The sequence below is a fragment of the Acomys minous genome, assembly GCF_964271855.1.
Source record: "Acomys minous genome assembly, chromosome: 12".
In the NCBI taxonomy this organism is placed as follows: Eukaryota; Metazoa; Chordata; class Mammalia; order Rodentia; family Muridae; genus Acomys; species Acomys minous.
This window is the reverse complement of record NC_140493.1, coordinates 30,975,943-30,987,955: the sequence shown is the minus strand read 5'-3', so window position 1 is coordinate 30,987,955 and position 12,013 is coordinate 30,975,943. Positions and strand designations below refer to the sequence as shown.

The following is a 12,013-nucleotide window of genomic DNA, read 5'->3' as shown; positions in this document are numbered from 1 at the left end:
CATCCTTCCTAACGGTTCAGTGTTTAATATCTGGAAAGTAGCTGTCTTAAACATTAGCTATGCGCACTAGATTCTTGCACACAGAAATTCTGGAGATCAACATCAAATAGCCTTCGGCCTTCCTTCCCTTTGTGACAATAATTCAGCAACCTCTTGAGCTACGTTTCTCTAATCCCTCAGTGAGTGGAAGGTAGGTAGGAAAGCACAAATACACACGTGAAGTGTTTTCCTCAAGCAAGTGGCTACAGATGAACAGCATAGTAACCAACGAAATCAACCGCAGATTGTCTTACGGTTACCTATTTTTACAACTTTATATGTGTATATTAATGTATATTTATTCTATTCAACCCTGCTCCTTTATCCTTTATCTCCCCTTCATGAAGCCTGTATGTTCCCAAATAGGCCTCCTTCTACTTCCAGGTGTTTGTATGTATGTGTGAACCCCAATAGTTTAATTAGGATTAATTAGGTAAAGGGACCTTATTAAACAGAATATGAGAAACTTACCCTTGACTACACGACTAGAGAAGGTCCCTCTCCCTTCCTTGCCGTCCGTTAGCTGCCAATAGCTCCTCAGTAACAAGGGTGGCCTGGCGAAGGAGGACCTCACCCACCTGGTAGGAAATACTAATTGGGCCCTGCCTTCTGCTATTAACTGTAGCTTCTGTAAGTTCAAGAGGTCAACAGCCATTCTGCCCAGGAGATAGTGTTCTCCAGCACTCCTCAACACCCTACTGCTTTTATGTCTTTTCTATCTACTATATCATGTTCACATTGGGTGCGTGATATAAATGTGCTGTTTAGAGCTGTATGCTCAGAAGCCCTTACTCTCAGTACTTGGGTAAGAGATAGCAACTACACAACTTTCAAACCAGGCAAGATGAGTAGGTTGTCACAACAGTGGCATGAGCATTTTATATAGACCCAACCATTTTCTGATTGGCTTTAGAGGTGTGAGCCAAAAGGAAAATTCAAAACTTACAAGTGAAAACCTTGTAAAAAAAAAAAAAAAAAAAAAAAAAAAAAAGCCCATGGCAGGGAATTCATGGGCCCAAATAGGGAAGCCACTACTACTCTTTTACTAAACAGACATGCTATGATCATCAAACTACCTTCAAAATATTTGTGATTATAACCCCCCACCCCCCACAGCTAATGCCTTTTACCAGCTGTATCAATCAGTATATGATTTGTCTCAGGCAAATCACATGAACAATTTGAGTTCATTTGTTTCTCTAGTCAGTAAGATGACAGTTTTAACAATTTATGTTAACAGCCTCTTCCTGCTGTTTATTGTTGTATGAGGGATATCCACATTCGTTCCAAGCTAGCCTCTGTGTTGGTATTTCCCAGTATTGTTTGCTGCCTCTGCTGTTACTTCTATTGCTATAATTACTATTGCCAGTTTTATGCCAAACACTGCAAACAGGTAAATCATTTAGGAGCATTGTACATTTAATTAAAAAATAGAAAATTAAACTCCAGATATGAAAAAGAAACAATTGGCCAAAAGTAGTCAAATACCAAGCACCAGGAACTACAAAAGCCTGAGATTTTTAGGTGGTTTTTTTTTTAATCAATTTTATGAATGGCTATGAAAGAAATGCTATTCTTGGTTAAAAATAAATGACAGGTTTTTTTTTATGAACAGCAAAGCCAAGATTCAAAGTATCAGAATTTTGCACAACCAACAATTTACAGCACTCAGTTTTCAATTCTCTAGAATTATACAAAAGGTGTGATATATCTGCTCACTCGCTAGGAATCAAGTGCTCTGAGTGTGAACCTTTAATCATTCCCATTGTAGCAGCATGCCCTTATTTGACCTCTGGGGAGCCATTATCTCTGTCTTGCAATGCTATAGGCATATTTTGTCCCTGTCTCTGTTGGAAGACATTAGACTGTTTTATAAACAGATGTCTGTGAAAAGATAGTCTGACACAAAGGTCAGTTGGAATGTGTTCAAAAGATGTGCAGACGTATGTGAATGCCAGTGAGGAAATGTCTCAGGATTTAAAGGGGCTTGGTAGAGAAGCCAAGCTTAAACCACTCTTCCTGTTCCCAAGTAGGAGTTTTTGAAATTCTGATTATTACCATGCTTTGAAACTTCATAAAATCCCTCTATACCTATGATAGAATAAATGATCTCATAGTAAGCAGAAATAAGGTCGTATAAGAATCTTTAAGGCAAAAATTATATATATTTTTAATTTTTTAAACAATTTTTTTATTAATTTATTCTTGTTACATCTCAATGGTTATCCCATCCCTTGTATCCTCCCATTCTTCCCTCCCTCCCATTTTCCCCTTATTCCCCTCCCCTATGACAGTTCCTGAAGGAGATTTCCTCCCCCTGTATATGCTCATAGGGTATCAAGTCTCTTCTTGGTAACCTGCTGTCCTTCCTCTGAGTGCCAGCAAGTCTCCCCCTCCAGGGAAAATGGTCAAATATGAGGCAGCAGAGTACATGAGAAAGTCATATCCAACTCTCCACTCTACTGTGGAGAATGTTCTGACCATTGGCTAGATCTGGGTAGGGGTTTAAAGTTTACAGCCTGTATTGTCCTTGGCTGGTGCCTTAGTTTGAGCAGGACCCCTGGGCCCAAATCTGCCTATCATAATGTTCTTTCTATAGGTATATAGTATATTTTAAAGAAGCATACATCTTATTCACTAAAAATATTTTATAAACATTTAAAATTAACTATGTCATTGGATCTTGAAATAAAAAAGAAATACTTGAAGTGCTTACAATGGCCATGTTCAACATTATTTTACATTAACCTCTGAGGCAGAACTCCTTGCCCATTTTAATTCAGACCACAGAGGGTGGAGTTAAAAGAGGGTTACTCTAGTCTAAATACTCACTGTCCCATCTAGTGACTACATCATTTGAGAGACAATCATAATTCATTTGGGAACTTGGAAACTGCTGCTTTAGTTATAGAATAATGAACATAATGAAATACTAAAGTCACAATTGAGTTAATGTTATACGATGTCATGAGGCACTGAGGTCTACCTATGAACCTTTTCATGATAGGCAAACAGGGGTGATTATACGCTGAATCGTGTTAGAGTGTAATATAATCACTAAAATAAATGCATATAGGTCAGTTATCCCACTTCTCTTTGCGTCTCTTTTATTTATTATTTATCTATTTACTATAATTTCTACATATCGCATCCCGATGGTCACCCTCTCGCTTGTATCTTCCCAATCTCACCTTCCTTTCCTCTTCTGCCCTATTCCCCACCCTTATTCCTCTGATGGGGTGGGGGTGGGGTTGGGGGCTCTTACCCCAATGTCTGACCACAGCCTCTCAGGTCTCATTTGGATAGCCTGCATCCCTTTTCCTCCACGTGCCCATAGGGCCTCGCAGCCAAGAGGAAGCGATCAAATAGCAGGTACCAGATTTCAAGTCAGAATCAGTCCATCCTCCCTCTCAACCATGGAGAATGAGCTCTCTGTTGGCTATATCTGAATAGCATGGTATATACTCACTTATAATTGCATATTAGCCCAACATAGATGTCCTCTGAGAGGGAGTTTGGGGTGGTGGATTAGGACCGATACTAGGATTCTGGGAAGAACACTGTGGAAGCGTGGTGGTGGGGGATGAAGGACCCAGAGGTTCAGGAGCCCCACAGGGAGACCTATCAAGGCCTGCAGATCTAGACATAGGGGTCACTGCACAAACTGATACACCAACCAAGGACAATGCATGCAGAGAACATCGAGCCCCTGTTCAGATATAGCCAATGGACAGCTCATTCCCTTTTCAACTCTTACCATATCTCCCCTTTCAAAGAAAGGACATAGAGTTAGAAAACAGAAGTGAAAAGGGAGATCAACTATCTCTCTATCAATCCTGGTCCAACAGTGGAGCCAATACTTCTCTTCTTTTGTTGAGATTACCTCCCTATTCCAAGGTTAAATTTTTTTCGCTGAATATACACCTTGCTTCTTTGCTCCTGCTTCCCAAGGCCCCGCAAGCAAATTCGCTTTGACTTTCACCATAACCTCTGTGAGTTCTAATTTATCAAAAAGTGGCACCCTCTGTGTTTGTAAATGTTGCCTGCTTAACTTCAGTCTGCCAAGCTCACCTTTTCTTTTCACAACGACCAAAACTAATGAATGCATTTATTCATTCAAATGTATTCATTAAAAACCTGCCCTGTGAAAAGCAGCATTTTATATGCCAAGGAACCGGAGATTGATTAAGAAACAACTGCTGCCTTTAAAAAGCCTTTGGTCCAATAGGGCAGACTGTAATGTAATCAAGCAATTACAATAATGTGTGATAATTGATTTAATGGTGGGGTCTATAAAATAGTTGAGCACCTTGATGAAGTGTCTCCCAGTTGAGGGGATGGAAGTTCATCTGGGGACAAGAATTTAAGAGAAGGCTTCACAGAGGACTACTAAAAATATGAACTATATAGAGCAAGAACATTTTAAGTGAGGCAATAATTCATGTAGAAAGTACAAATTTTCCTTTGCAGCCTCAAGTTCTCATGTGTTACTAATATTCATTGGCTAAGCATAGGCTCTATCTATGTCATACTTCATAGAGCACATGATCTAATTTTCCATGCTCAACTTTATCTCCCACTAATCAACTTTTATTAAAACTTAAAGAATAGAGGACTCATGTGTTTTCAGTGTATGCCACTGTGGTTCTGTTCGAAAGGGAATATAGAGAATGACTTAATCCATGCCTCCCTCTTCTGCTCCAAGTCACTTGATAGCACACTGATTCTTTAATTTATAACTGTGCAGGGGGCTGATAATGCTGTAATGATCTGCTTATTGCTTCCCATGGTGTTTACACAGAGTCTTTTCCTTGATGAAACCTTTGCTTTGAAAGTTCTTTGCTGCTTCCTAGCACTGATAGTTTAATTAAGAAACAAATGTCATATCAACCTAGATGCTTGAAATAAGGGTTTTTATGTTGAAAAGCATACTCAATTTTATCAGAGAAATCTGCTAGGGTTTGAAAAAGGCAGCTAAGTTCCTGCTTTTAAAAAACAAACAAACAAAAAAAAACAACTAAGAGCAGTTTTGTCTACTGAGTGTGAATGTAGAATCCTAGATTTGAAAATTCTCAAATCTGTAATGACGATCAGTATTCAGAAAAGCACTTAGATAAATATACTCCATCGCCATAAAAGACACCCCTGAATTATAGTATTTCACCTGAATATTGCCTTTTGTTATCATATTTGGAACTATATGTTAAAGGGATAAGTGCGTTAAGATATAATGGATGAGTCATAGATAGCTACAGATTGTATTGGAAATTCGTGAAATTTAGATTAAGTAAATTTTACAAAGATTACTGTGCCATTTTATGTCTAAGATCTAAGAGCTAGTAATTTATATAGAAGCTCAGGGAGATTAACGATCAGGTGAAAGGTGTGAGCACATAAAATACTGACGGGGATGAGTGTGTTCTGATGTCATCTTTCTGGAACACATGTGACATTAGTAATGCAGCTGTGATACAGACAACGTGATTATCATGAAATATTTGACAGCCACACATGCAAAAGTCTACATGGACACCACATGGACAAAGTAAAATAAAATTCTTCTAGCTGCACTTAATAATTGCAACTGGAAGTGATTTCCATGTTTTACTTAGATTTAGGAGTACCTTTCCCCTGGATATGGTAGAAAAGAGCTAATGGTGAAACAACAGCAGACTGCTTTGCTGCAGATACTTTTTACTTCAAATAAACCTTAAGTAATTCTAGAAAAAAATTTAAGATCAAGTATAGAATTGCTACTAGTCTTAATACATGATAGTTGAAGAAAGATAAATAGGAGGGAAATTTTAGGTAGATATTTTCATATGCAAATTGTAGCAAACATCTTCATCTAAAACTCATACATTAATCACATCACATGAACTAATTTATCTATATGGCTCTATGTCCAATCTAAAAAGCAATCCAAAAAGCATTAGAAATGAAAATACCATTTATTCAATATGTAATATGCAAACACCTGTACATATACATAGACACTGAGCTGAAGACTGAGTAGATATGGCTGGTGAAATCTGATTTAAATTATTTAAAATAAAAGCTACTGCAAAATACTTTATTGAGAAAATGGTTAGGATCATATTTCCTTTACTTTGTAATAATGACTAAACATAAAATAAGTTGCTATTTGAAATATACAACTATATTCTATTGGGATTTACTCAGGAGCAGTTTGTCTTCACTGTAACGTTGTGCTTTAGATTTCATTTTTTGTAAACTTTGTATTTAAAATCCATTGGAGTGTGATCGATGGCATCTTTTTGAAAAGGTGTCACATTAATAATTCAGTTATGACACAATTGATTGGTACAATGGACAATGGGTACACATAAAAAATAAAAGAAGCGGTGCTTGACATCGTGACTTTCTTTTGTCACTCCAGGATTCTGGGACCTGTGGCAGAAGTATTCACAAAAATCAGAGGCTATTATATGTTATAGTCAACAAATCTGTGTGTATTGAATATATATATGTATATATTTATATTTGCATGTCTTTATATATTTATATTGTAGGAAGCTTTAATAATAGTAGGGTTCTATATGATTTTTCAAAAGTTGTTGGTTTTAGTTACCTCTCTATTCATACCCCTACTTTGTCCTCCTATTCTATACAAGTTATATATTTGCTTTTTCTTATTCATTTTTTTTTAGTTAACTGGTTAGTTAAGCAATTAATTTACTTTACACCCCAAACACAGCTCCTACTAGTCCTTCTGCCTCACTGTGCCTCCACCACCCCATCCACTCCTCCTCCCTTTCTCATCAGAAAAGAGGAGGCCTCTAATGCATATTAACAGACCTGGGTATATCAGATCGTAGTTAAGACTATGTGCCATTTTCTCCTTTTGAGGCTAGAAGAGGCATTCCAGTAGGGGGAAAGGTTTCCAAAGGTGGTCAACTGTGTCCCAGCAGCTGCTGCTCCTACTGTTAGGAGTTACACAAGGAGACCTAACAATTACATATGGGCAAAGGAACCAGGTCAGTGCAATACGTGCTCCCTGGTTTGATTTCAGTTTCTGTCGGTCTCCCTGGAACCAAGTTAGTTGATTATATAAGTGTTTTTGTGGTGCCCTTGACCGCTCTGGCTCCTACAATCCTCGTTGTTCCTCTTCCACAGATTTCCTCAAGTTCTGCCTAATGTTTGGCTGAGGAGCTCTGCATCTGTTTCTCTCAGCTTCTGGTTGAAGCCTCTCTGCTGACAGTTCATGCTGGGCTCCTATCTTCAAGTATAGAAGAATATTATTAGCAATGTCTGGAATGTGCTCCCTCTCTCTCACGGCACGGGTCTCAAGCTGGACCTATCATTTGTTAGCCGTTTCCTCCATTTCTGCTCCATCTTTATTCCTGTGCATCTTGGAAGCAGGATGCTGTAGCTCAAAGGTTTTGTGCCTGGATTAGCATTCTAATCCCTCTGTTGGAAGTCTTGCCTGGTTATAGGAAATGGCCAGTTCAGGGCCAATGTCTTCATTGTTAGGAGTCTTAGAGTCACCTCGTAGAGTCCTGAGAGGTTCGATTGCCCTAGGTTTGTAGCTTGTCCCAGAGATGCGCCCTCCATTCTGGTTGTCTCCCTCAGTACTCTCTCTCTATCCTGCCCGCTCACCTGATCTCTCTTATTCCCATCCCGACTCCCACCTCTATACCATCCCCACCCCTGTCCACCCACATTATCTATTCCATTTTCTCCCTCATAACTGCTTTTCAACACCACCGTGTTCTCTTCCCCATCATTCCGATGCCCCTATAGTGTTCTGGAATGTGGACATAAATATTTGGTAGCCATGAAGCTGAAGAGAACATGTTGTGCATATCATCTCATGAGCCACATTAAGAACATGAAATGTCCCATGCAGACCTGTCTTATCACTTCAAAGACTGCCAGTAAGGTTTCAGGGATCTAAGATCAAATTTTACAAATACCAAAGGTCATTTACATCATTAGCATTTTCTGAATGATAGAAGCAATTAAACAGGTCATAAATGAATCACCATCTCACCTTCTCTAAGCTTTCCAAATTCAGCAACACACACACACACACACACACACACACACACACACACAAACACACACACATACACATATACCAAATAATATTCTTTACTGTAAGGTTATTTAACACTTTCAACTTGAAAGATTTCTTGGGTAGAATAATTTTTGCACTTTTTGTTCATTTTTTTCATTTTCTGCATGAATTAGTTGCAATGACTAGGACAATGGTGCCTTAATTCTCCACTGTTTTTATGAGAAGTAGTTACCAAAGTGATCAACAAAATTTGAAACATTAATGCCACTTATTACATATTTACATTTAATTTATAACTAATTTTAAAAACTGTATGAAAAGCTGAAAATGTAATACATGTAGAAAAATAAAATAAATATAAAAGAGTCAAACCACAATAAGAAAAAAATAACATGAAAATTACATGAAGCAAAAAACAAGTTTAATATTTGAAAATCAAGTTCTGAATTCTTACATCCTTGGAGTCAGCATTAAATTTAGCGTTCATTCAGTTGACAATATATAGCCACATCTGCAAAACAGAATTAGATTTTAGCCTCTCCACCTTAAGGAAGGCACTGCAAGTAATATCTCTTGCAAACCGTCATATTGGAACCACAGAATAATTTCATGATGTTCATCCTCTATTGTATCAGTAATATAGGCTTAGGGAATGAACTTCCCAAGGTAACACCATATCCTTTTAATGATAGACAAATAGATCTTGATGTTGAGAAGATGATTAAGCACTATATTTAGAGAACAATATAAATGAAAACACATGTTTCTAATGCCATGGGCTAAGTCAAATGCTATACAAACCAGCTGTCTAAATTTAGATCTGCCCTATTTTTCCATATTGAAAAAAAGTGAATGTTCTGTTAGCTTGTGTGTCTGGAATTTGGCCTGCAAATTAATCATCTAAAAATATGACCAAAAAAAACAATGCTTCTGAATTAATGTGGTCCTAATTTTATTTCTATGTTTTATCATTCATAGACTGTAATTCATTTAAAAATAAATTAATTTAAAAAATAATTCCACATTTAAAGAGAAAACTCATTAGTACGTTGTAAAGGCACAAAGTTATGTATTTAATAATAGTCATAATAACACATAATTAATATTTATTTACTTAAGTTGAACTGACTTTCACTTTGGAGCTTTTCATTTATTAACACAATATTATTTGTATATAAGTCAACATTTCTGAAAGTGTTGCGTGGTCATATTTCTCATGCTTCCTTCTTAAATGGCTGTTTCTAGATGTTTTATAATACCGAAAATTTATAACATTTCATTAGTAGAGATAAGATCATTTTCAACCATGTTCATATTTAGACCACAATAACTCTAAGGAAGCGCTGTGAATCAATAGTAATACTGAATAGTGCTGCTCCAGCCCCAGTGGCAAGCGGCTATAACTACTGAGCCGTCTCCCCAACATAGATCCCTTGCTTTTCAAATCCTTTCTTTGGGGCATAGACAGTTTTGAAACATTTTCCACATAATACTCACTTAACATCAATTCTCACATTGTTATAACAGATACCACAAACGACATTCATTGATGAGGAAAATAAGAGTACAGAAATTTTCAAAAGTTTGCAAGATGTCACGGCTAGAAAAGCATAGCTAGAATTTAGATGCCAGAACTTTCTTTCCAGTTCCATGAAATTAGTCACTGTATGATGATGTCAATCTTTTTTTTTTTTTTTCTGAGACAGAGATTCTCTGTGTAGTCTTGATTGTCCTGAACTCACTTTGTAAACAAGGCTGGCTTTGAACTCACAATGATCTGCATCCTTGAGTGCTGAGACTGCAGGTGTATGTCATCCTGCCAGGCTGATGATGCCACTCTGGATAAAAACTTACTTATTCTACACTCTTACCCCTTAAAAGTATCGAATGTTTTGCTTCAAATTTCATCGAAGTTACATGAATCATACATCTTCAAACTATCCTGTTCCTCTACTTCATTTAAATTAAATATCTTTAATAGTAGTATTCATTTTTTCCAACCTTCACAAATTTCAGGGAGTGCATTTGAGGTACTTTTTAGAGTCAGAGAAGGGGTCATGTTTCACATGTATAAGGCCATATAACTTTATATAACTTTAGGAAGGAAAACGTCTCACTAAAATTCCACTGTTATTACTTGTATAATTTTTGAAGAGGTTGAAACCACATACTAAGGAGTTTGTACCTTGCTGTTTAGTTCTGTGTAAGTCAGTCCATATGTTTAAACTCTTGGGATATGGTAATCAGCTGCTACTGGTAATTAAATGCTCTCTTCTTGTTTATATGCCCATTATAAAGGAAAGACCACCCCCCCCCCAGCCCAGGAAAGCTCTTTGGTTCAGTCTCTGTGAGCCCAGGTAGGCCCAGATTGGTTGACTCTGTAGGTCTTCCTCTGGTGTTCTTGACCCCTCTGTCTCCCTCAAACCTACCTCCCACTCTTTAACAAAATCCCCTTACCTTGGCCTATTGATTGGCTGTGAGTGTCTGTATCTGCTGAGTGAAACCTCTCTGGAGACAGCTATGCTAGGCACCAGTCTGCAAGCACAGCAGAGTAAACTTAACAGTGTTAGGGGTTGCTTTTCTCCTGTGGGTTAAGTCTCAGGTTGGGGAAATTAATAGGTTTGCAGTTCCCTCAGTCTCCACTCCATCTTCATCCCACCATCTTCTGTAGGCAGGACAAATGTTGGGTCAAAGGTTTTTCCAGTGGGTTGTCATCCTCCTCCATCCACTGGAAGTCCATCTGGCTAAAGGATGTGGTAACTTCAGGCTCTGTACCCACGGCCACTAGGAATTTCAGCCAGTATTACCCCGTAGATTCTTGGGGCCTCCCCTGTCCCAGAGATGCTCTCAACAAATTTCTGTTCTTCTCCATCCATATCCTCCCATCCTATACCCACAGCCCTCCCAACACCAAATCTCCACACCCATTAACTTACCCTATTCTGCACAACTCCCTCCCTGCATCCACTCATGATGTCTCTTTTATTTCCTCTTCTGAGTGAGAGTCAAGCATCCTCCCTTTGGGACTTTCTCAGCTTCTTTGAGTTTGTGATTGTAGCATGTTTACCCTGTGCATTAGGCCTAATGTCTATAAGTCATTTATATATGAATACACACCATGCATGTCTTTCTGGCTCTGGGTTATCTCACTCAGGATGATCTTTTCTAGATCTATCGATTTCCCTGCAAATTACTTGGTGTCTTTGTTTTGAATAACTAAGTAGTGTTCTGTTATGTAAATGTACCATATTTCTTTGTACCTATTCTTGCATTGAGGGAAGTCTAGGTTGTTTCCAGTTTTTTTTTTCTGTTATAAATAAAGCTGCTATGAATATAGTTGAACAACAGGTCAGGTCATATGGTGAAGCATATTTTAGGTATATGTCCAGAAATGGTATAACTAGGTCTTGAAGTAGATCTATTCCTGGTTTTCTGAGAAAGTGCCAGATTGGTTTCCAAAGTGGTTGTACAAGTTTGCACTCCTACCAGCAATAGAGGAGTGTTCCCCTTGATCCACAGCCTCATCAGCATGTGCTGTCATTTGAGTTCTTGATTTTAGCCATTCTGAAGTGTATAAGATATAATCTCAGAGTTATTTGGATTTGCATTTTCTGATGACCAAGGATATTCAACATTTCTTTAAGTGCTTCTATCCCATTTTTAATTGGGTTATTTGCTTTGTTTGTATCTCATATCATGAGTTCTTTATTTTGTATAGTACCCCTCTGTCAGATATAAGGTAGGTGAAGATCTTTTCCCATTCTGCATGCATTCATTTTGTCCTAATGTCAGTGTCCTTTTCCTTATAGAACGTTTTCAGTTTCATGAGGTCCCATGTACTAATTGTTGATCTGAGTACCTGAGCTATTAGTGTTCTGTTAGGAATTTATCTCCTGTGGCAATGCTTTCAAGGCCCTTCCACACTTTCTCTTC

The 12,013-nt window shown here is 37.8% G+C and overlaps 1 protein-coding gene across 5 annotated transcripts in view; it reads left to right on the top strand.

The window, feature by feature from the left end:
- Positions 1-12,013, top strand: part of CSMD3 (CUB and Sushi multiple domains 3) — a 1,109,294-nt gene that overhangs the window by 259,561 nt on the left and 837,720 nt on the right. The window lies entirely within an intron of this gene.